Source organism: Heptranchias perlo, chromosome 19, assembly GCF_035084215.1.
Source record: "Heptranchias perlo isolate sHepPer1 chromosome 19, sHepPer1.hap1, whole genome shotgun sequence".
NCBI classification, from domain to species: Eukaryota; Metazoa; Chordata; class Chondrichthyes; order Hexanchiformes; family Hexanchidae; genus Heptranchias; species Heptranchias perlo.
Genome location: NC_090343.1, coordinates 30,385,764 through 30,406,390, shown reverse-complemented (window position 1 = coordinate 30,406,390; position 20,627 = coordinate 30,385,764). Strand labels below are relative to the sequence as shown.

Below are 20,627 nucleotides of genomic sequence, written 5' to 3'. Positions count from 1 at the left end.
TTAAAGAAGGAATGGAAGGGATAATCTCATTTAGGGAAATAGTAAATGGGGTAGATGCGACTAAGGACAAGGTTAATAAAATAATCAACAACCAAAACATGATAGCCTCAAATGCCTCCCGTGCGGTTATGTATGCCTTATATTTTTCACACTGGGAGAATATGGTAAATCAGGGACTAGAAGACCTAATAAATGAGAAATTACCCAACTGGATATCTGACGGGCAATTACGAAAGTGGATGCCGGAGAAGAGAACCTTTGTATGATTCGACGATTCACTCAGGTCCATATTGTAGAAGTACCCTGTAACTGTACATCCACCAGTGGGTCATTTGGAGTCCTTATTAAGGTACCATGGTTTGGGAACCAAACTGGACAACAGCTGTATAAGATTCAGGCTATAGAACAAGTACCTTAATTCCCCACCATACTTAACAAAAGGGGATAACTGGACGGAAGTGAGCTTGGATTCATGTTTTAGACCAGGAGATAGCTGAGCGTGTGAAGCTAGTCATACTAGGACATCAAATCATGTGGATATACTTTTGCAGACAAATCACCGTTAGGTGATATGCGGATAACCTCCTTATAGGAGGGGACGAATATTGAACATAAAGGAAAAAGGGAGTATTGTTATACTGCCTGAACAACCACGTTTTACCATGGTGGAAGAGAGTGCCTGCTACCGACAAGAAATGGATGTGCTATGCCTTCTCATACATTTGGGCTACAGAACCATCAGGTTTTTCCAGTCCCGGTTGCAAAACACAACATTACCAAGATATAGGTGAGGGGTGCCCTTCATGTAGAAGCCTTAAAAGCAATTGTAACATTTGGACACCCAATACCCCCTTTGTCTTTTAGTCTGCAGAGTGTAATAGCTAAAGGGGCTACCTCTCAAAGACATCTGGTAAAAATGCAACAAAACAATGAGGAGGCCAAAAGAGGGATACGACTGTTAGGAGCTCGTTCCTGGTGGTAAAGTGTGTACAATGCAGGAGAAACACCTTGGGTGAGGTTTGTTGTCTCATGTGATCCTCATTGTCCAGATGCCAGCAATCGTAACATTGTTGATTAATGTTTGGTGGGTTCGAAGGCTAGTGAGAAGCATCAACACCAGTATGAACAATTAAAAATGGTGGGGTTGTTGAATCAGAAGTGAGGAATCAGAAAGTGATTTCTTCACCCTCAAAAAAGGAAACTGTAAGATATACCCTAATCTTATATGTATATACGTAGGGTTAGGATTTGGTTTCATCTCATATGATTAAGGTTTTTGCTTTCTTTTCACTTATAAATAGCTTGTAGCCGTACTGTAGCTATAATTAATAAAATGGGCAAGTTGCTCATTCAGTGAATTCTTCAGGTTATGAATGACATTTAGCAAGAAAAAGCTTTGTCCTCACCTGTATAATGATTAGAGCCCTACAAAAATCTTAAGCTTTCCTTCACAATTCATAGAGAGAGACAAGAACGAAAGAATCGATGAAGGTTATGTTCTCTATCCAAAGCGAAAATGGGTAATAGCATTTATTTCTCTGTATGACTATTGCTTAAGACTGTGTGTCAAGACTCAGTTGAACTCAATAAAGATTATTTGCAACCAAATTGGTGTCAAATCCAACACCCATACACTGTCAGCGCAGTTTGATTACTGGTCCCCTGCAGTAATAGCTGGTTTCAGCTGGGGCAGCAGTAGTGGAACCACAATCCTCAGCCCCTCTGGCCTGCAGTAGTGGCATCTTTCAGGCACTAGGCCTTCCAATCTGCATTGGGAAAGCACTTGCCCATTTAATTGACCCAACCCCACAAATCCAGACGTGACCAAGTCTGGTGAGGTGAGATGCAGCACACTGTAAATGTACAGCACATGACTAGTGCCCAGGCTCAAAAGCCACAGGAAAATCAGTCCTAATATAACTTCAGTTGGAGGTTGCCAATTTGAGTGAGATCAATGTATTGGCAAGGTCATTAAAAAGATCCCAGATTGTGCACTGGTCCACACTTACATTTTTAACATTAGTAAAGAGCCAACAGGATAGTTTTGTACTCTGACAAAAACTTTCTTCATCAACGCTCTGCCAACACAATGGGTTGGATTTTGCTGTGAGCGGCGAACAAGCGGCACCCACCGTTCATTAGACTTGCACTCGCCTATAGACTTTCTACGAGCTTTAGCATGGCAACTTCCTGTAAATGAGACAACCAAAAGAACGGCACCCTCTACAGGGCATCTGGGAGCTGTGTGAACATGGCATGCAACTGTCTACCCCCTTAACCAATCAGATTGAAGCCACGCAAAGACTGAACCATGAAGTGTAAGTTAGAATAGTGAATTCGATGTCAAATCAGGTACAGAAAGTAAAATAAAGAGAGGGTAAGAAAGATTGAATAAAGAGGCAGAAAGAAAAAGTGAAAAAGAATGTATTTCAATTTTTAACTTTTTGTTAAATGTCCAACAACAATTAAAATTTGAAGGAATGAGACTCCACACTTGTTAAAGTTAATTTTCAGTGCCAGAAAGGTTGTTTGACAGGGGGGTTGGAGCTCGTGGGGGTTTGAAGATCGTGGGGAGTTTGGACGTGGGGATCAGAGATTGTGTGGGGGGGTATTAAACATCAGGTGGGTCGAACATGGGGGGGTCGGAGATCATGGGGGGCTCGGTCATTGGGGTGGAGGGTCGGTCGATTGCGTGTGTGGGATCGCGGCAGGTAGGCTTGTTGGGCCTGGAGGAAACATTCCTGCTCCTCCTGGCCCATAAGCAGTGCAATAAAGGCACTCGCCCATTGATCCGGGCCTTCTCACTTCACGTGATGGGAATCCCAGCCTCCAAAAGTTAAAAATAAAAATTTATTCAAATGGAGGCCCACAGCCTTCTTAAAAGATTTTACTGACTGACCCTCCACCTGAGAGCGAGTTGGTTGCCTGTCCCTCGACCCGCCTCTGTTAAAAGCAGAAGTGGGAGGGTTGGAAGCAAGCTGGGATTGAGTTCTACTTTTTTACAATTTTTACTTTCCCACCCGTCCCCAACTCACCCGTTCGTGGGTTAAAATTTACCCGCATGTGTTTGGTTCATGGGTTTCACTCCCACTGATCCAGGCTCCTCTGCTGTTATGCTGGATCCACTGGTCCACTACTAACCCCTAAGACCTCTACACACATCCACTGGACCCTTGGGTCAACCTCTGCTGGCTTATTGTTGAAACTCCCTCTTTTCCACTGGACAACATCCAGCAGCGCACTGGCTAATAGTCTGCCTCTCAAACTGCTCCTGGATTCACTCCCTCACCACAGCTGTCTCTGAACTGGACAATGATGCTCCACCCTGTTTACAAGTTAACTTTAACCCACCACAGAAACCTCAGACTGAACACTCTCATATCGTCTCTTCCCTATCCTCTGTTTACAATCAGGACCAGAGACCTGGCTCAAAGAAGGAGGATTGGGAACATAATATTGCTGGCTATGAGGTATTCAGGAAAGATAGGGAAGGAAAGAAAGGTGGTGGGTGGCAGTATTGGTCAAAGCAACTATTATAGCACTGGAAAGGGATGATGTAGTTGAGGGGTCAAAGACAGAATCTATTTGGTTAGAATTAAGAACAATAGAGGAGCTATTACGCTACTGGGTATATACTATAGGCCACCAAACAGTGGGAAGGAGATATAGGAGCAAATTTGCAGGAAAATTACAGAAAGATGCAAGAACTATAGAGTCGTGATAATGGGGACATCAAATATCCCAATATAGACTGGGATAGTAACAGCGTAAAGGGCAAAGAGGGGGAGGAATTCCTGAAGTGTGTGCAAGAGAACTCTCTTGATCAATGTGTTTCCAGCCCAACAAAGAAGGAAGCAGTGCTGGCTCTAGTTTTGGGGAATGAAGTGGGGCAAGTGGAGTATGTTTCGGTGGGGGAGCATTTGGAGAAGAGTGATCACAATTTCATCAGGTTTAGAATAGTTATGGAACAGGATAAGGAACACTCAAGCATAAAAATACTTAACTGGAGGAGGGCTAACATTAGGGAGTTGAAAAGGGATCTTGCCCAGGTGAATTGGAATCAAAAATTGGTAGGCAAAACAGTAATTGAACAATGGGAGGCCTTCATGAAGGAGATGGTTGGGGTACAGAGTAGACACATTCCCACAAGGAGGAAAGGAAAGGCATCCAAAGCTAGAGATCCCTGGATAACTAAAGATATAGGGCTCAATTTTAGCCCCCAAGATCGGGTGGGCGCACATAGCAGTCACCAGGAAGCCCCAACTCCACTTAAATCCAGCCGATACTTAAAGGGGCAATGAGGTACTTAGGGTACTTTATATTTTGCGTATTGGGCACTTAAAATGATCTTGACATTACCCGGACGGCTTTCTCACCGCTTCCGATTCATGCCTGGTGAAAGCAGGCGGGAAGGGCCGGATCAGTGAAAAATACATTAACTAAATTAAATAAAATGACATTTTTCATTGTAAAAAAAGTTAAGAAACATACCTAAAAACCAAAGCTGCCTGGACACCCCCCCCCACCTCCAATCTCCGTGTCGCCTGGACCCCCCCACCCCCGATCTCTGATGTCTCCGCCCCCCTCAGATCTCCGATGTCTCCCACCCCAATCTCCGATGTCTCCCCCGTCCTCCGATGTCTCCTCCCCACCTCCATCTTTCAACGTCTCTCCCCCACCTCCGATCTCGGATGTCTCCCACCCGCCGATCTCCGATGTCTCCCGCCCGTCGATCTCCGATGTCTCCATCCCTCCAATCTCTTATGTCACCCCCCCCCGACCTCCAATGTCTCCGCCCCCACCTCCAATCTCCGATGTCTCCTGCCCCGATCTCCGATGTCGCCCCCCGCCGATCTCCAGTGTCTCCCCCCCACCCCGATCTCAGGTGTCTCCACCTCACCTCCGAACTCCGATGTCTCCCCCCAACCTGCGATCTCCGGTGTCTCCTCCCCCCCCCAATCTCGATGTCCCCGCCACCCCCCCCCCCCCCCCCGGATCTCCGGTGTCTCACCCCCCCACCGATTTCCGTGTCTCCCCCCCCACCTCCGATCTCCGATGTCTCCTGCCTGCTGATCTCCAATGTCTCCCACCTGCCGGTCTCCGATGTTTCCCCTCCCTGATCTCCGATGTCTCCCCCCCACCTCCAATCTCTGATGTCTCCCCCCCGCCGTTTTATGATGTCTCCCCCCTCCGATCTCCCCCCACCGATCTCCAGTGTCTCCCCCCATCCCGATCTCAGGTGTCTCCTCCCCCGACGAGGTCTCTCTCTCTTTCTCCCCCCCCCTTCTTGGATGTGCAGCTCCTTTCTGGTGACAGGCAGCCAGCCTGTCAATCAGGCTGGATGCCGGGCGCGAAACCTGGAAGAGGCATTGATTGGAAGGAGCAGGCTCGAAGGGCCTACTCCTGCTCCTATTTCCCTTATGTTCTTATTGGCCTCATTAAGGTCACGATCTCCACCTAATTCCCTTCCGGGTTTCGCACCCGAAAATCCCCCCACTCTCCTCCCACCAGCGTTACAAAATCATGCCCGTAGAGATTAAAATGAAACAGAAAAAGGATGCATATGATAAATGTAAGGTTCATAATACAGTAGAGAACAAAGCTGCATACAAAAAGTACAAAGGAGATCTACAAAATAAATAAGAGGAGCAAAGAGAGATTATGAGAATAGATTAGTGGCTAACGTAAAAGAGAACCTAAAGGTGTTTTTATAAACATATCAATAGTAAAAGGGTAGTCAAAGGAAGGGTAGGGCCAATTAGGGACCAAAAAGGAGATCTTCTTGTGGAGGCAGAGGACATGGCTGAGATACCAAATGAATACTTTGCATTGGTTTTCACCAGAGAAGAGGATGCTGCCGTTGTAGCAGTAAAGGAGCGATATTGGATGGGATAAAAATAGATAAAGGGGAGGTACTTAAAAGATTGGCAGTACTCAAAGTAGAAAAGTCACCTGGTCCAGGTGGGATGCATCCTAGGTTATTGAGGAAAGTAAGGGTGGAAATTGCTGAAGATCTGGTCAAAATCTTCCTATCCTCCTTAGATATGGGGACGGTGCTGGAGATTAGAGGACTGCAAATGTTACACCACTGTTCAAAAAAAGGGGAGAGGGATAAACCCAACAATTACAGTCAGCCTAACGTGGGCGATGGGGAAACTTTTACAGATAGTGATCTGGGACAAAATTAATTGGCACTTGGAAAAGTATGGGCTAATAAAAGGAAAATCATGTTTGATTAAATTCTTTTGAAGTTAAATTCTTTTAAAATTCTTTGATGAAGCAATGGAGAGGGTTGATGGGGGCAGTGCTGATGTTGATGTTGTATATATGGATTTTCAAAAAGCATTTGATAAAGTACCACATAATACACTTGTTAGCAAAATTAAAGCCCTTGCAATTAAAGGCACAGCAGAAGTGTGGATACAAAATTGGCTAAGGGACAGAAAGCAGAGATGAGTCAATCAGTGCAGAGGCTGAAGGAGAAAAAGAAGTATAGTGAACGGTTATCTTTCAGACTGGAGGGAAGTCTACAGTGGAATTTCCTAGGGGTCAGTATTAGGATCACTGCTCTTTTTGATATATATTAATGACCTGGACTTGGGTACAGAGGGTATAGTTTCAAAGATTGCAGATGACACAAAACTCGGAAATGTAGTAAGCAATGTGGAGGATAGTAACAGACATCAGGAGAACATAGACAGACTGGTGAAATGGGCAGACACATGGGCAGAAGAAATTTAACGCAGAGAAATGTGAAGCAATACACTTTGGTAGGAAGAATGAGGAGAGCCAATATAAACTAAATGGTACAATTTTAAAGGGATTGCAGGAACAGAGAGACCTGGGGGTGTATGTATACAAATCTTTGAAGGTGACAGGACAAGTTGAGAAGGCTGTTAAAAAAAGCATATGAGATCCCGGGCTTTATTATTGGAGGCGTAGAGTACAAAACCAAATGAGTTATGCTAAACCTTTACAAAACATTGGTTAGGCCCCGCTGGAGTATTGTATCCAATTCTGGGCACCACACTTTAGAAAGGTTGTCAAGGCTTAGAAAGCATGCAGAAGAGATTTACTAGAATGGTACCAGGGATGAGGGAATTCAGTTATGTGGAGATACCGGAGAAGCTGGGGTAGTTCTCCTTAGAGCAGAGAAGGTTAGGGGAGATTTGTTCAAATATCATGAATGTTTTAATAGAATAAATAAGGAGAAACTGTTTCCAGTGGCAGAAGGGTTGGGAACCAAAGGACAAAGATTTAAGGTGATCGGCAAAAGAACCAGAGGCGACATGAGGAAAATTTTTTTTACGCAGCGAGTTGTTATGATCTGGAATGCGCTGCACTACACCCACAAAGTGCTAATCTCACCAACTCCCATCGAATCCTGCCAGCGTATCAACAATCATCACACCTCTCCGCATTTACCGCCAGAATATGAACAAGGCATTGTCATCCACGACTTGTCGAAAGCAGATTCAATAGAAACTTTCAAAAGGGAATTGGATAAATACTTGAACGGAAAAAAATTACAGGGTTATGGGGAAAGAGCAGGTGGCGTGGAACAAATCGAATAGTTCTTTCAAAGAGCTGGCACAGGCACGATGTGCCGAATGGCCTCCTCCTGTGCTGTGCCATACTATGATATGATATTTCTCCTGGTCTCTGCCATTGCTACATAGACTGAATTCTCTCTGTGTCCATTCGCATGCACATTTTGGTTGCTACTCCAGTCTTTTTTTCTTCTCTTAGCCCCTTTTGGCTCGTTCTCTCCTGTCTCCTCCCATTCCTATAACCAAGTTATGCCACCTTTCATTTCACCCCACTCGAATACTTTACCCCAACACCTCCCCCCACCCCATCCAATCCCCACCCCAACCTATCACTAGTCTTCTGCATTCCTATTTTCTTGCTCCCCATCCAGGCTTAAACCGCCCTTAGATAAGCCCACACCTACCCTCTGTGCTGCTCTTGACATTCTCTGAAAGCCCCACCAAGGCATCAGTTGCTGTTTCCTTACGAGCAGCTCATTCCTCCTCTCTCACTGACCTTCCCACTCAGCACACCCATGTGGTGCTAATCTCACCAACCCCCATTGGACCATGCCAGCATATCAACACACACCACACCTCGCCACATTTCCCGCCAGAATATCAACTAGGCCATTGTCATCCACGACCTTATGTGAACGATTGCAGTGACATCACAGCTTTGACTGAAACGTGGCTCATGAGCGGAAACACCTTGCCCCTCACTGAAGCCTCCACGCCTGGCTATACTTTCCATCACCTGCCTTGACCAAACGACATATTGGTCTCTCCCCCTACTTCTCTGGCACCTTCTCCTCCTTCGAGCACCTCATCTTGCTCCACCATCTCACTTCTCCTTTAAAATCCTCATTCTCTACTGCCCACCAACCACCACCCCCCCACCATGCCCCAGCCTCACCCTAAGTTTCTCCTCAAGATTGAATCATAGAATCATACAGCATAGAAGGAGGACATTCAGTCCATCGTGCCTGTGTTTGCTCTCTGAATGAGCTACCAATTAGGCCCACTCCCCTGTTCTTTCCTCATAGCCCTGCAAATGTTTCCTTTTTAAGTATATATTTGAAAGCTACTATTGAATCTGCATCCACCATCCTTTCAGGCAATGCATTCCAGATATTAACAACTCGCTGAGTAAAAAAATGTCTCCTCATCTCTAACCTGGCTTTTTTGCCAATTATCTTAAATCTGTGTCTTCTGGTTACCGACACTCCTGCCAGTGGAAATAGTTTCTCCCTATCTACTCTATCAAAACACCTCAAAATTTTGAACACCTCTTTAAATTGAAGTTGTACAGGGCATTGGTGAGGCCACACTTGGAGTACTGTGTACAGTTCTGGTCACCCTATTATAGAAAGGATATTATTAAACTAGAAAGAGTGCAGAAAAGATTTACTAGGATGCTACCGGGACTTGATGGTTTGACTTACAGGGAGAGGTTAGACAGACTGGGACTTTTTTCCCTGGAGAGTAGGAGGTTAAGGGGTGATCTTATAGAAGTCTATAAAATAATGAGGGGCATAGATAAGGTAGATAGTCAAAATCTTTTCCCAAAGGTAGGGGAGTCTATAACGAGGGGGCATAGATTTAAGGTGAGAGGGGAGAGATACAAAAGGGTCCAGAGGGGCAATTTTTTCACTCAAAGGGTGGTGAGTGTCTGGAACGAGCTGCCAGAGGCAGTAGTAGAGGCGGGTACAATTTTGTCTTTTAAAAAGCATTTGGACAGTTACATGGGTAAGATGGGTATAGAGGGATATGGGCCAAGTGCAGGCAATTGGGACTAGCTTAGTGGTATAAACTGGGCGACATGGACATGTTGGGCCGAAGGGCCTGTTTCCATGTTGTAACTTCTATGATTCTATGATTCTATGAAATTTTCCCTTAACCTTCTTTGCTCTAAGAAGAATGATCCCAGCTTCTTCAGTTTCTCCACATAACTGAATTCCCTCATCCTGGTACCATTCTGGTAAATCTCCTCTGCACCCTCTCCAATACCTTGACATCCTTTCTAAAGAGAGGTGCCCAGAATAGGACACAATACTCTAGCAGAGATCTAACCAGTGATTTATAAAGGTTTAGCATAACTTGTTTTTGTACTCTATACCTCGATCTATAAAGCCAAGGATCCCATATGCTTTTTTAACAGCCTTATCAATTTCTCCTACCACCTTCAAAGATATGTGTATGTGAACCCCTCGGTCTCTCTGTTCCTGCACCCCCTTAAAAATATTATCCTTTAGTTTATACTACCTCTCCTCATTATTCCTTCCAAAGTGCCTCATTTCACACTTCACTGCAATAAATTTTATCTGCCACATGTCTGCCCATTTCACCAGTCTATGTCCTCCTGAAGTCTACTACTATGCTCCTTACTGTTCACTACATTTCCAAGCTTTGAAATTATGCCCCCTATATCCAAGTCCAGGTCATTACTGTATATCAAAAAGAACAGTGGTCTTAATACCGACTCCTGGGTGACACCATTGTACATTTCCTTCCAGTCTGAAAAACAACCATTCTCTATCCTTCCTTTTTCTCCCCTTCAGATAGTTGTACTATCGGACATTAAGTCCATAATGAGTCATAATTTCCTACAGTTGATCTGTAACTGAAGATAGATAAATCTAATTGAGGTGTTTCCAAGGATTAAAGGATTTAATAGGGTAAATAGAGGGAAACTATTTCCCCTGATGGGAGAGTCCAGAACTAGGGGGCATGACCTTAAAATTAGAGCTGGGTCATTCAGTGGTGATGTCATAAAGCACTTCTTCACACAAAAGGTAGTGGAAATCTGGAACTCTCTCCCCCAAAAAGCTGTTGAGGCTATAGGGCAATTGAAAATTTCAAAACTGAGACTTACAGATTTTTGTTAAGCAAGGGTATTAAGGGTTACATAGAATGTACAGTACAGTAACAGACCATTCGGCCCAACTGGTCAATACCGGGGTTTATGCTCCACATCTAGGATTTTGTAAATTATAATGAATCAATATGGTTACATTCATCTATAAATGGCCCCCAACACAGGAATTAGACAAAGTTTCAATCTTGCGTGATGCAGCATATTTTATTACTGTGCAGCCCATTTGTGACCAATCGCCTGTTCACCCATAACAGACTCCATGAGCCTCTAAGACTTTTATTCATGACCTCCTTGGTTTCTCCTAATTTCTCATCGGGAGACAGCATTAATGTTACATTATCTTCAGCTTATTAATGTTAGCAAAACTGAAGCTGTCCTGTTCGGCTTCACAAACATCGATGCACCTCTGGTCTCGACTTCATCGCCCTCTCTCGCTGCCACCTTACACTTACCATAGAATGTACAGCACAGAAACAGGCCATTTGACCCAACTGATCATGTCAGAGTTTGTATTCTGCACGAGGCTCCTCCCACTCTAATTACCTCTTTCAATCCTACCCCCATATCCCTTTATTCCCTTCTACTTCATGTATGCATCAAGTCTCCCCTTAAATGCATCAATGCTTCAACCAATCTGTGTGGCAGCAAGTTCCACATTCTCACCACTCTCTGTGGAAAGAAATTCCTCCTAATTTCTTTATTTGATCTGCTAGTGGCTATCTTGTATTTATGCCCCTTTGTTCTGGGACTCAACCCACAAGTAGAAACAGTTTCTCCACATCAACCCTATCAAAACCCTTCATCATTTTAAAGACCCCAATCAAGTCTCCTCTCAAGTCATCTCTTTTCCAGAGAAAAGAGCCCCAGCCTACTCAATCTTTCCTGATAGTTGCATCCTTTCAATTCTGCTAACATCCTTGTGAATCTTTTCTGCACTTTCTCCAGTGCTTCAATATCCTTTCTGTAGTATGGAGCGCTTTGAAGGTGCAGAACTTTGGCGTATTACCTGATGTCAGCTTTCCTCCCACATTCGAACTGTCACAATATTGCTCTTTCATCTCTACAACATCATCCACCTCAACCCTCACCTCTGCCCCTCTGCCCCTCTGCCATAAAAACCCTAATCCACACTTTTATTACCTTGGAGCTGGAAACCCAATATGCTCCCTGCTAATACCATTCACAAGCTATAAGTCACCCAGAGAGTATGACTGTGTCCTTGCCCGTACGGACACTCATAGCCATATCATCCATTCTCATCAAGTTCCACTGGGTCCCGGTGTCCCAGAAAATAGACCAACACTCTTCTTCTCTTCAAATCCCTGGATTGCCTCAACTATCGACATCAGCCTTGCATCCTTGTTCGCATCCTCTGGTTTTCCAACACCAGCCTAGTTCACATTCCTTGTTCTGTTCACTCCTCCATCAGTGACACCTCCTTCAGCCATCCTGCCCCGACATCTGGAACTCTCTCTATCTCTGCCTTGCCTGCTCTCTCCCTGCCTTTGAACCCCGCCCCCCCTCAAAACCCCAGACCCTCTGACTACATTTTACCCTCTTCCTTCTTTCTTTCCTGTAAAGTGGGGAGTTGTATCTCCTTCCATGTGACAAGTGAAAGGCCTTACAAAATATAACTATCCGATACAACTTATATCTTAAAGTTTTGTCCCTCTTACTGCAAGGAAGTACTAGCTTTTACTTGCCAATTGCCCAATGCTGCATAGTTTAAAGCAAGAGCAATCTGTGGAGAAATTGCAGGTGAAAACGTGTGTCTCATCATTCTGTGGTGCACCGTGGCCCTTGAGTAAGGCACAAGCATGACATTTTTGCATTGCTGCAGTGTACTACTGGAGTAGAGAGGTTTGCTCTGCATGTAATGCTTGAAGTTGGCACTGGGCGTTTTAAAGAGTTCCATTTCCAACCACTAATCTCCTTCATCTTGCTAACCAAAACACTCAAAACAAAAAATTATGGAATGAAAATATTTACTCAATTACGGATAATGGAACCAAGGCAGGTAGATGGATTTAAGATATGGATCAGCCGTGATCTAATTGAATGGTGCAACGAGTCCAAGGGGCTGAAAGGCCTACTCTTGTTTTTATGTTCCCATGTTCCATACTCATCAATATGCTCAGTTGCCTGTTCAGATTGAATCTGATGGTCCAACTCTGAGCTGAGTTTTCAAACCTATCTCTGATCTTTTGGTTGAGATCATGGAGGAGAATTCCCTTCAGACCTCAAATTCAAAAAGGGAACTGTCAGTCAAGTACAAACTGAACCAATCATGAAGTCTGTATGAATTTGAAAATTGTGTGTTAGGCTCCCTCCCATTCTTGTTTCCCAGTGAAACTGCAAAACAAACCTGATGCAAAACCTTGGCTCTGGCTGTTAAACTCCCCGCAAACTGGCAGAATTTTAAAAGAGTAGCCACCAAATCAAAACCTTAGCAAAAATGCATATTTTTTTTCACAAATTAGTGAGTTGCTATTTTCAGTTTCTTTTTATTCGTTCACGGGATGTGGGCGTCACTGGCAAGGCCAACTTTTATTGCCCGTCCTTAATTGCCCTCGAGAAGGTGGTGGTGAGCCGCCTTCTTGAACCGCTGCAGTCCGTGTGGTGACGGTTCTCCCACAGTGCTGTTAGGAAGGGAGTTCCAGGATTTTGACCCAGCGACAATGAAGGAACGGCGATATATTTCCATGTCGGGATGGTGTGTGACTTGGAGGGGAACGTGCAGGTGGTGTTGTTCCCATGTGCCTGCTGCTCTTGTCCTTCTAGGTGGTAGAGGTCGCGGGTTTGGGAGGTGCTGTCGAAGAAGCCTTGGCGAGTTGCTGCAGTGCATCCTGTGGATGGTACACACTGCAGCCACTGTGCGCCGGTGGTGAAGGGAGTGAATGGTTAGGGTGGTGGTTGGGGTGCCAATCAAGCAGGCTGCTTTATCTTGGATGGTGTCGAGCTTCTTGAGTGTTGTTGGAGCTGCACTCATCCAAGCAAGTGGAGAGTATTCCATCACACTCCTGACTTGTGCCTTGTAGATGGTGGAAAGGCTTTGGGGAGTCAGGAGTGAGTCACTCGCCGCAGAATGCCCAGCCTCTGACCTGCTCTCATAGCCACAGTATTTATAAGGCTGGTCCAGTTAAGTTTCTGGTCAATGGTGACCCTCAGGATGTTGATGGTGGGGGATTCGGCGATGGTAATGCCGTTGAATGTCAAGGGGAGGTGGTTAGACTCTCTCTTGTTGGAGATGGTCATTGCCTGGCACTTATCTGGCGTGAATGTTACCTGCCACTTATGAGCCCAAGCCTGGATGTTGTCCGGGTCTTGCTGCATGCGGGCTCGGACTGCTTCATTATATGAGGGGTTGCGAATGGAACTGAACACTGTGCAGTCATCAGCGAACATTCCCATTTCTGACCTTATGATGGAGGGAAGGTCATTGATGAAGCAGCTGAAGATGGTTGGGCCGAGGACACTGCCCTGAGGAACGCCTGCAGCAATGTCCTGGGGCTGAGATGATTGGCATCCAACAACCACTACCATCTTCATTTGTGCTAGGTATGACTCCAGCCACTGGAGAGTTTTCCCCCTGATTCCCATTGACTTCAATTTTACTAGGGCTCCTTGGTGCCACACTCGGTCAAATGCTGCCTTGATGTCAAGGGCAGTCACTCTCACCTCACCAGTGGAATTCAGCTCTTTTGTCCATGTTTGGACCAAGCCTGTAATGAAGTCTGGAGCCGAGTGGTCCTGGCGGAACCCAAACTGAGCATCGGTGAGCAGGTTATTGGTGAGTAAGTGCCGCTTGATAGCACTGTCGACGACACCTTCCATCACTTTGCTGATGATTGAGAGTAGACTGATGGGGCGGTAATTGGCCGGATTGGATTTGTCCTGCTTTTTGTGGACAGGACATACCTGGGCAATTGTCCACATTGTCGGGTTGATGCCAGTGTTGTAGCTGTACTGGAACAGCTTGGCTAGAGGCACAGCTAGTTCTGGAGCACAAGTCTTCAGCACTACATCAGCACTGGGATGTTGTCGGGGCCCATAGCCTTTGCTGTATCCAGTGCACTCAGCCGTTTCTTGATATCACGTGGAGTGAATCAAATTGGCCGAAAACTGGCTTCTGTGATGGTGGGGATATCGGGAGGAGGCCGAGATGGATCATCCACTCGGCGCTTCTGGCTGAAGATGGTTGCAAACGCTTCAGCCTTGTCTTTTGCACTCACATGCTGGACTCCGCCATCATTGAGGATGGGGATGTTTGCAGAGCCTCCTCCTCCCGTTAGTTGTTTAATTGTCCACCACCATTCACGACTGGATGTGACAGGACTGCAGAGCTTTGATCTGATCCGTTGATTGTGGAATCGCTTTGCTCTGTCTTATAGCATGTTGCTTCCGCTGTTTAGCATGCATGTAGTCCTGAGTTGTAGCTTCACCAGGTTGGCACCTCATTTTTAGGTACGCCTGGTGCTGCTCCTGGCATGCTCTTCTACACTCCTCATTGAACCAGGGTTGATCCCCTGGCTTGTTGGTAATGGTAGAGTGAGGAATATGCCGGGCCATGAGGTTACAGATTGTGCTGGAATACAATTCTGCTGCTGCTGATGGCCCACAGCGCCTCATGGATGCCCAGTTTTGAGCTGCCAGATCTGTTCTGAATCTATCCCATTTAGCACGGTGGTAGTGCCACACAACACGTTGGATGGTGTCCTCAGTGCGAAGACGGGACTTCATCTCCACGAGGACTGTGCGGTGGTCACTCCTACCAATACTGTCATGGACAGATGCATTTGCGACAGGTGGATTGGTGAGGACGAGGTCAAGTAAGTTTTTCCCTCGTGTTGGTTCGCTCACCACCTGCCGCAGGCCCAGTCTAGCAGCTATGTCCTTCAGGACTCGGCCAGCTCGGTCAGTAGTAGTGCTACCGAGCCACTCTTGGTGATGGACATTGAAGTCCCCCACCCAGAGTACATTTTGTGCCCTTGCTACCCTCAGTGCTTCCTCCAAGTGGTGCTCAACATGGAGGAGGACTGATTCATCAGCTGAGGGAGGACGGTAGGTGGTAATCAGCAGGAGGTTTCCTTGCCCATGTTTGATCTGATGCCATGAGGTTTCATGGGGTCTAGAGTCAATGTTGAGAACTCCCAGGGCCACTCCCTCCTGACTGTATATCACTGTACCGCCACCTCTGCTGGGTCTGTCCTGCCGGTGGGACAGGACATACCCAGGGATGGTGATGGAAGAGTCTGGGACGTTGGTTGAAAGGTATGATTCTGTGAGTATGGCTATGTCAGGCTGTTGCTTGACTAGTCTGTGGGACAGCTCTCCCAATTTTGGCACAAGTCCCCAGATGTTAGTAAGGAGGACCTTGCAGGGTCGACTGGGCTTGGTTTGCCATTGTCGTGTCCGGTGCCTAGTGGTCCAATGCCGAGTGGTCCGTCCGGTTTTATTCTTATTATGACTTTTCGTAGTGAGATTTTACAACTGAGTGGCTTGCTAGGCCATTTCAGAGGGCAATTAAGAATCAACCACATTGCTGTGGGTCTGGAGTCACATATGGGCCAGACCAGGTAAGGACGGCAGGTTTCCTCCCCTGAAGGACATTAGTGAACCAGATGGGTTTTTACGACAATCCGGTAGTTTCATGGCCATCATTACTGATACTAGTATTTTAATTCCAGATTTTTAATTAATTAATGGAATTTAATTAATTAATTGAATTTAAATTCGCCAGCTGTCGTGTCGGGATTTGAACTCATGACTCTGGATTTTAGTCCAGGCCAAGTTGTAGTCTTTACTGCAGTCAGTTACATTCTGGAACTACCAGATGTTTATTACTGATAATTTAAAGATTTTGGCTTACACTTTAATACATCGAGCAATTTGAGATATGACAACGTGAGATTATTTTTATAATCAGCAACAATTCTTTTTAATCAAGATGGGCGACTAGGCATACCCCTTGTTGCCATGGATGATGATCTCTCTAATAGTTGCAACGGCAGCAATTGAGGCATGCTACAAGGATGCAGTTATAAAGTATGTTTTTGCTGCCTTGATAGATCAGGAGGGGCTTTGTAATATGGTTGAATTTTATTCCCACATTCTAAATCTCTCTATATCATTCCCATCACATTGTTTTGAACAATGTTGCATTTTTAAATCAACATTTGTATGTTTATATCCAGTTAGAAATTCATGCTTTGCAAAAAAAATTGGAAATATTTTAGATTGGTCGCTGATTTATCAGATCAAAGTGAAAGATATCAATGATAATCCTCCTGTATTCTCCAAAGATATTTACTGTGTCCAGGTTTCTGAGTCCACTGCTCCAGGTAAGAATTTATTTTAAACTGAATTTTTCAATTCATAACTATTAAAATGAAAAAAAAACATGAACAAATGAGGGACCATCGGCCAAATAGAAATGGTATCACTATTAGTTTGAAAAACCTGGGAGATCCAAATAAAAAAAAATTATGTTTTTAAAACATGTCTGTGTAATATATTGTGATTTCATTTTACTGGGTAACTTTCTTCCTGTAATGTTCCTCCTTTTTATTGATCTTGCAGTTGGAAAGATATACCCAATTGATGCCCCAACCACCACTCAGTACCTCCCTGCTTCACACAATTTAGGTTTTAAGGAGAGTGTTAAAGGAGGAGAGAGAGGTAGAGAGGTGGAGAGGTTTAGGGAGTGAATTCTAGAGCTTAGGGCCTCGGCAGCTGAAGGCATGGCCACCAATGATGGAGCGATTAAAATTGGGGATGCGCAAGATGCCATAATTGGATGAGTGTAGAAATCTTGGAGGGTTGTAGGGCTGGAGGAGATTACCGAGATAGTGAGGCTGGCACAAGTGGCTTTGAGCATGAGCTTGCTAATGCTTAGTCCCAAGAAAGTGGGACAGATGCAGTTCCAAATCGAAATTGTGTGAAGCCATTTAAATTTAACGGCTGCAGGCCGGGTTTCCCAGGCTCGGGAAACCCGGCAGCTGAAGGAAGGCGGGAGCTGCCAGAACCCGCAGGTAAGTACTTTTGCAGCACTGCTTGTGGGCCAGGAGGAGCAGGAGTGCTTCCTTCCGGCATCCCAAGCACATTCTTCTGCCGCAATCTCTCCTCCGCGGTGATCTCTCTCCCCAGCGATCTCTCCCCTCCCGAGATCTCTATCTCTCTCCCGTGATCTCTATCTCTTTCTCGCGATCTCTCCTCCCACGATCTCTTCCCTTCGCAATCTCTCTCTCTCTCCCTCCTAGCTGCTGCACGCCGAGCACCCACCCACGAACCCCAATCTTCTCGATTGTCGAGAAACGTCCCAAGCGTTCCCCATTGCAGCCTTCTGCAATAAGCTTTCCCACCCGCCAGCCGGCCAGATTGAGAGGCTGGCCAGCTGCCAGGCATATTCGGTTATATTCGGCAGGACCACCGCCTTCCCGATATTTCTGGGTTTCCCAACTGTTAACACGGCACCTGCTTCCTCCCCGCCTCCCCGTAAATATCGGGGCCAATGTGTCAAGTATATATTATAATGGAATAGTTAATTTTACTACTGCTTGGACTGAAAACCCAACCATTAATCTGAAACTACTGAAGCTTGAAAATTCTGAGTGGTTAGGAATCTCTTTTTATATTACAAAACAATGTAAATGTCAACATTTTTACTAACATCTGATTTTAGAAAATCACTTCATACAAACTTCTCATTTGAGCAAGAGACCGTGGACCTCTAATCCAACATTCCTCCTCTGCCACAGTAATTATTAATGTTGAAGATGGAAATAATAATCCTCCTACTTTTGTCAGTCGAAGTGTAAGTACTGATGATCAGGGACATTTTGCATATATTTTGTGACCACATGAGAAATTATATTTACTTATTTTTATTGAGCCAAATTGTTGCTTTGAACAGATAATACTCTTTCAAGATTCTAGATAGGTTTCACTTGCATAATCAGATTTCCACAATATACTTTGTTGCTTATTTAAACATTATCATGAAGCTGAAATATTTAAGCTGGATATATTATTAACAGAAAAGTACATTTCTGCTATGAGGATCTATGTAATGAGATGGAGAGAAGAAAATATACAACAGGGATTGATAGGCCATTAAAAGAAACTACTGAGTATTACACTGATGCACGCACTTCAGTAAAATCTAAATCACAATGATTTTGAAAGTTTTATACATAACTGGGATTGGTGCTATCAATGCAAAGCTTATAAATCTTAGGTTGAAACCATAATTAATAAGTTATTTTAGCAATTCTTTTCAATTTAACAGCATATTTGCATGTTTTTATTTCAATTTAACTAAAATCAGAAAATGTTGCATCTTTTTCTTGTTTATTTCAGGCCTCGGGGACTGTGCATGAAAGGGGACTGAGATGAAGCCAATTGTACTAAAAGTAAAAGTAACTGATGGAGACCAATCCAATACCCCAGGCTGGAAAGAAAAGTATACAATTATACAAGGGAATGAAAAGGGGATTTACAAGATTGAAACAGAACCAAAAACAATTGATGGAATTCTGTCCCTAATAAAGGTATATCATTTAAATTAAGCAATAATTTGTATTTTATTGCATTATTCTTATTTTGAATAAATGTACACCTTTTAAGATGCTCGACTGAGTCCGACCTATTTCCTATGCGTCTGCCCTCATCTCTGTTCCACCTTCAGAACCTTGATAGGGATTCTCCTTGTCCTCACCTTCCACCCCACCAGCCTCCACAGTCGACTTTGTCTCTTTTACACCTTCTTTACCTATCTCAGCTGAGCCAAGTACTGGTGTGGCTGTGTCTTTTGTATTTATTACATTTCTTCTTGTAGTTTTTACTTTCTTGATTGTCTCATTCCCCTGTGCTTCTCATTTTGTGTCTGTTTATTGTTCTGTATGTCCTTTTAAAATTCTTGGGAATTGCATTAAGTGAAAATACACATTGATGCCAACTGTTATATCTACTTTTGATGGAAAAGGGACACAGCAGTGACTCGACTCAACTGGGGGCACTGTGAATAAGTTTGCTTTCAATTTAAAATTATGAGGCGCTAAATATACTATTTTAATTAGTATAAATATTTAAAACCAAATTTTATTTCAAATTTCAAATAATACTTCCGATCCAAAATGTATCCAATTCGACAATAAATTAAACTGATGTTTCTAGCAGCAGAGTAAGGTCTTCAAATTACGGTTTGCAAATGTTAGCATATGAACGCTTAACATATTCACATGAAATTCTTTTGCCTGCTGTTTTAATGGCGGTGTTAGCCCATTTATTTTAAACAGGATAATGCCTCTATTAAAATAGTAGATGAGTGAATTTCAGATGAATACGTTAATCTAGTATTTGCACACTATAATTTAAAGGCTTACCTATGTTACACCTTCATCTGTTTAAAACCCTATCACAGCTTCCATCAATCCTCAGCAGAAATGTTACTTATATCTGACACTACACATTACTTCAGTCCATATAGCAGGAATGATCACCCACAAAGTCATCTTTTACAAAAAACAATCCAGGTTCTGCAAGCCCTCAGAAACTAGAGGATGTCTTGTCTCCATACTGTTATGCTTCTTTACTTAACCTTGCTTTGTTAGAATTAAAAATGTTTTAGTGTACTTACAAAGCTATTAAAATTGCATTAAACTCTTTTACTGCATTAATACTTTAGCATTTGGATTACGAGGATGGTCCAGAAAGAAAGCTTCAGATTGCTGTTGAAAATGAAGAACCATTATTTACCTGTCCGGGCAAGATTTGTGAAATCCATTCAGCAGAAGCACAGATCATGACAGCAATTATCAATGTGGTGGATGAGAATGACCCTCCTATTTTTGACACTCCTGAAGTGTCAGTTGTGCGCAAAGAAGGACTGCCACCTAGAGCTGTGCTGGGGAGAATGAATGCCACGGATCCTGATAAAATATTTAAAAACCATATCAGGTAAGTGAAGACAGAAGTACAACCTATGTTTTTTTAGAATGACAACATTCAAGATTTTATAAATTCAGGAAGATTAGAAGATAGATTTTATGAATTTGCATTCCTGGGGCACGAAGCTTCATGCTGGGGCCGTGAATTCATAAAATCCACCTTTAGAAATCTTACCTTATAATTCAAAAGCCATGAAGGATTGCAAGTATAAAATCATTGTTCAAGTCATGCATAAATTAAGTTCTAATAATGGTGCCTGTATAGAATGAAAC

At 44.0% G+C, this 20,627-nt stretch overlaps 1 pseudogene; it reads left to right on the top strand.

Annotated features, from left to right (window-relative positions):
- Positions 1–20,627, top strand: part of LOC137335347 (cadherin-like protein 26) — a 43,022-nt pseudogene that overhangs the window by 4,213 nt on the left and 18,182 nt on the right.